Genomic DNA, 5,119 nt, shown 5'->3' on the forward strand with positions numbered 1-5,119 from the left:
CGGAGGGGGGCAAGGATTTTCGCTCAAAGGTGCGGAATGCTCTGCATAGATTGCGCGTTAAGATGTTGAACGTGTTGCTTTATGAGGTGTTATTTCCATCAACCCTCTGGTTTCTAGAAAAGATATTCGAATGATGCGCTCGGCCAGTCCATGCAAGCGGTTGTTTGTGGCAGAAAACTCCTGTTGGAAATTCCTTATCCTCCTGTTCAGTACCTGGGAACAGTGGCGGGCGGTTGCCAACAGGAATTGGCAGCAGAGATGGTGCGATGTAGCAGAGTATATCAACAGCTCCAGCTGTCCTCCAGTTACTGAACAAGACACGTCCGTTTAAATGATTACTTGAGCGAGTCCCGGGCAGAAGCCAACCCAGGTGAAGAATAAGCTTGCGTTTACCGGGGAGGTGGGTACAATTCAACCATCAACGAAGAAAGCGTGAAAAATGTATTGTTCTCCACTTAGATACCAAAAGAACCCGTAAATACACACTAACAAATTACAAACTGCTCAACCCCCCTCCCCCCCCCCCCCCCCCCCCCATGTAAGGTCAACTTAAAATGATATTTCGTATATTTTAGAGAAACACAATCAGTGGATTGTCGCCCATTCCAGGAGGTCAATCAAGTTTGTACCTGACCTTCAGGATTTGGGGGTGAGATTGAAGTAACTGTCCTTTCAGTTAACATTGCGTTTACAAAACCACCTGTGCATCTATTTCACCTGAGGAAGGAGCAGTGCTCCGAATGCTCGTGATTTTAAACAAACCTGTTGGACTTTAACCTGTGTTGTAACACTTCTTACTATTGCTACGAAGTCAGCGGCTCATTTTTATCCATTTCGTAGGCTGCAGTATTACTGTAGTTACTGAGCTCAAATCGGTATGAATGGATTATAGTCAACATTCTCCATTTCTATTTCCTGCTCCTGAATCCAACAGATGATAGGTCTTCCCATGTGTGCTCGCTGTCTTCCAGAGCAAGTGGAAACCTCCCCACCCTCACAATATTCAGCTGAGGTATGCTCCAATGTATAAAGGAATAGGGAGACCCAACCCAACGAAAGGAAGGCAAAAGTGGCATGTTTTTCTCTCTAGCTAGATCATATTTGATATAATGGAGAGAGGATTGGTTGTTCCAAAAATAGCAATTTAATACCAGTACCTCATCCTTTATAAAACGAATCAATTCTGATAAGTTCTGAAACTGATTACTGTTCGTGTTACTGGAAACCTTTTAATTGACATGCAAATCTCCAAATATACTACAGCCAGAACTGTGAACAGTACGAATTGAAGTCATGGAGAACTGTGGTCCCATTGTATATCACATTGCACAGCGTGTTTTATTTCATTAGAAACAGAAAAGGGGCTGGGCAAAGTAAGGATGTAAGGGGGGCGGGGAAGTAGCAGAAAAGAGCGTCATATCAAGAAAGGTGATAGAAATTAGTTCAAGTCATGAGGTGGGGTTGAGTTCAAGTCATGAGGTGGGGGTGTGCGTGTTTCCTTATCGTTGTTCATCGCTGGCATTGGAAACAAAGACGGTTTTAAAAATACCAGATTGATGGTTGCACAATAAGACCCCTTAAGTCCTTTGCCCTTTGTCTGTCGAGCAATCTTACTAATCAGAAGTACAATAGCAAAATAATGCGGAAGCTGGAAATCCGAAGTGGAAACAAGAGGTGTTGGAAATCCTCAGTGGTCAGGTAAAAAACGCTTGGCGAGAAAACCTGAGTTAATGTTTCCGCTAAATGACCATTTGTCAGAATTGGAAAAGTTAGAGATGTAGCACGTGTTCAGCAAGTACAGAGACAATGAAAAGGAAGAGAGTAAAGAACAAAAGGAAAGGCATCGAACTCATTGAATGTTTGGCCCATTGTCTGTGTGAGTAAGGTATAGTGTGTAACATTGTTCAAATAAAGCTCAAGCCTACTTAAGAAAACTGCTATTGATTTCATGATTTTGTCTGTCCTGAGAAGGGACCTGAAATGTGGAGTAAGACATTATGACGATAAAAGACAATCTCGTACGGTACATTGTTTAAGTTTCAGACATTTGGTCTATTACTGTACAATCTGTGTAAACACGCGTCTGTGTACACATGGAATCTCCTTGTCCTTTGAGTAATTTGACCTGTTGAATGGGTCCGACTTCAGTAATTCAATTTCTCGGAAGATACCAACTGTATCTCAATATTTTTTCACAAATAGATTTTGAGTATGTGCCAAATAGTGTTTTTTTCCCACTTACTCGTCAGTATTTGTACTTCCATATACTGTTACAATATTTGGGGTATCCGGGCTGCAAGGGAGGGATGGAACTTCTCACGGGCTCATCGCTCCTCACTTTCACCTAGCGCTCACCGATATCTCCAAATTTCCAAAGTTGGCAGCGTGTGACAGTGGCGGCACCCAGGTAAACCACTTCGACGGGCGGGCCAAACCAGGTGTGGGGCGCCGTTGGGTCTCCTACCCTGGACGACTTCGAGATGTCTGTACCAGTGGAAAGACCATCGAAGGTCCAATGAAGGCGGGTCAGCATGCGCTGTGGAACGTCCTTGACAGGACACATAAGATGTCCTGGTCACCCGCTGCATCCAAATCTACCGCCAGTCTTAACTGGACCAGGATAGTCCAGGCGCAAAGAGTGAAGCTGGTGATGATGAACATATCTCCCCACTATAATTCATGCACAAGTCATGTTCATCAACTTGGTACACTATCTGTTCGGTTTGTCTTCATCGTTACTTTTCACATGAATATTCGCAAAACAACTTTACAGCAGCGGCTACACAATGTTCTGTCGTCCTGTGGAAGATAGAAAATTAGCACAAAGTCATTGACCTGACACGTTTGTTTCTCCCCATACACATGCTGACAGACCTGCCGAACATTTCCAACATGTTTAATGTTTTTTCTTGCTAATCATTAACATGCCTCTTTGGATTTTTGCCTCAAACATGCTGGCCTTCACGATTAATGTTGGCATTTGCATGAATTTATCATTAGTGGTCAAATGGCTGGTGGGGAAATACATGTTTCTGGCACAATCACTGCCGTCTCTATTCTGTTGCTATAGCCCACGGTCATGCTTTTATCACGGAGTCATTAAAACCCCATCCATCTTCTAACGAGGGGCATTCTTGAAGGTTGACACTTCTCGGTCCTGGGTTTTGGTATTAAACGCTCATGGCTTTATTTCAAAATTAATTTGGTCTTGAAAGTGCCGGAACTGTGTGAAAATATTCTTAGGATCTGAATCAAAATAGTGTGGACCAGTTAAACATCGAGAAAAGAATGAAAACTATTTCCCACTTACCGTAGGTTATCACCAAATACTATCATTTTGAATTGGAGATGGAACTGTATATTTGGTTTCCGGGTGTGTTTTTTTAAAGCTGAAGCATTTTCAGTCCATTTCTGCAGTACTGTCAGTCAGTGAGCAGTATTGGTAAACTGGCCAATCATTCCCCTTTCTTCAAACCCAGAATTCCAACTGAAGGATGGGAGTGTATGATGGAGCGATGACTTCACCGCTTCCCACAGCTTCCCAACTGAGGCTGATAATCCTGTACTTGTTTTCAATTAAGAATTGTTTCAATTCTGGGTGGTCAGTTTGCAACTCGAATTTGATGAAACGATAAAAAGGGCGCCAATAGGACAGAGCTCACGGCAGTAGTCGGAAGTGCGTCCTGTCAATTCAGCCACAAACCATTATTCCATTGAAGCCAGGTGACACTAGGTGCAAGGTACTTTTAAAAAATAATGCTGATTATGGTGGTTCAACAGATAAATATAGTGCACTTTGTCCCACGAGCCAGCAAAGGTTAAATGTTTGATTCCTGCCTGTGATATCGGGCTGTCTTCAATGCCTTGTGTTAAGCAAGGTAAAATCAGCCATTGTACCGCCTCCCATCCCACACCTTTCCAAATCACTCAATTCCGCAGGGAAATGTCGACTTGTGGACACCGGGGGGCCGTGCGATTGGACCTGGGTTGTGAAAATTTCCCTCGTTAAACAACCCATCCATTACTCACGGGCTGACGGTGCGGTGCTAACGGAGAAGGCTGCTCAGGAAATACTGAGCTATGGCAGTATGGATTTCCCAGTGGGACCGCCGAGGACACCTTCAGGGAGGAGGGAATAAAACGTGCCTTCCGTCCGAATACGTATTGACCGAACAGGAAGACTGAAAGCCACTTTTAATCTCCTTCCCGTCTGACCTGAGCTGTTTAACGTGTTCTCAGCGAGGGAAGGCAAACAACAGCCAAATGTTGAATAGAGAATCAAAACTAGTGTTGAAGTGCTGACCTCACGTCCCGCGTTCACGTCACTTTTCTTTTTCTTTTTCCATTAATTCAAACTTCATTAAAAAAAAATAAGATAAGTGCCCGTGGCTCAGAGCGAGAGCAAGCGAGCGGAAAACCATCCCTTTCTCCAACTGTCTCACTGATTTATTCCAGATGCCAAGAGATTGCAGCGACCATTCGCTGAGGAAATAAAGAATCTGCGCATTGTTTGAAGGTGCTCGCTTTAATTATTCATAAAAATATTTAATAAAACTTATAGTCTGTAAAAAAAAACAATTAAAAAAGAGTAATAGAAGAGATACAGAGTGCTTACTTTCCATATATACTACTATATATTTCCAGGAAAATAGATTGCCGTTTACATATAATTTACAGTTCAATATATACAGTCAATATAAAGCATTGAATACATATAGACAGTGCATTAATATCTGCTGCAGAGTTGTGATATCAGTGTGTGCAGGAACTGAGACCTGGGACAGTGATACTGCTGCCTTCTCCAGCTCTGGCGCATTCCGCAGTTTCTTTCTCAAATCGAGAAGTCAGTTTTCTCACGCGTGGATCGTGAGAAGTTATTTTACCAGCCGGGTGGATTATTGGCAGTGTAAGTAGCGTTTCTATCAGATCCATATACAACCCCGAAATGGGAGGAACGGGGCGGGGGAGGCAATGCACCTAGTTCCCGGCTGCCGCGTAACCTGGCAACCAAAGGAGCCACTGTGCACTCACTATCCACGCAAAACTGCTGACCTTACAATCGTCTCCGAGCGAGAGAGGTGAACGAAATGACATGCTTTCAGGCGTAGTTGAAATTTCC

General features: G+C 43.4%; 1 long non-coding RNA gene across 1 annotated transcript; it reads right to left on the reverse strand.

Annotated features, from left to right (window-relative positions):
* Positions 1-1,307: 1,307 nt before the first annotated feature.
* Positions 1,308-3,985, reverse strand: LOC140410596 (uncharacterized). The gene is made up of 2 exons (XR_011940696.1): positions 3,311-3,985; positions 1,308-2,799 (listed from the first exon to the last, which is right to left on the reverse strand). It is a non-coding gene; the product is annotated as an uncharacterized lncRNA (long non-coding RNA).
* Between the last annotated feature and the right edge of the window lie 1,134 nt (positions 3,986-5,119).

This window comes from Scyliorhinus torazame, chromosome 4, assembly GCF_047496885.1.
Source record: "Scyliorhinus torazame isolate Kashiwa2021f chromosome 4, sScyTor2.1, whole genome shotgun sequence".
Taxonomy (NCBI): domain Eukaryota; kingdom Metazoa; phylum Chordata; class Chondrichthyes; order Carcharhiniformes; family Scyliorhinidae; genus Scyliorhinus; species Scyliorhinus torazame.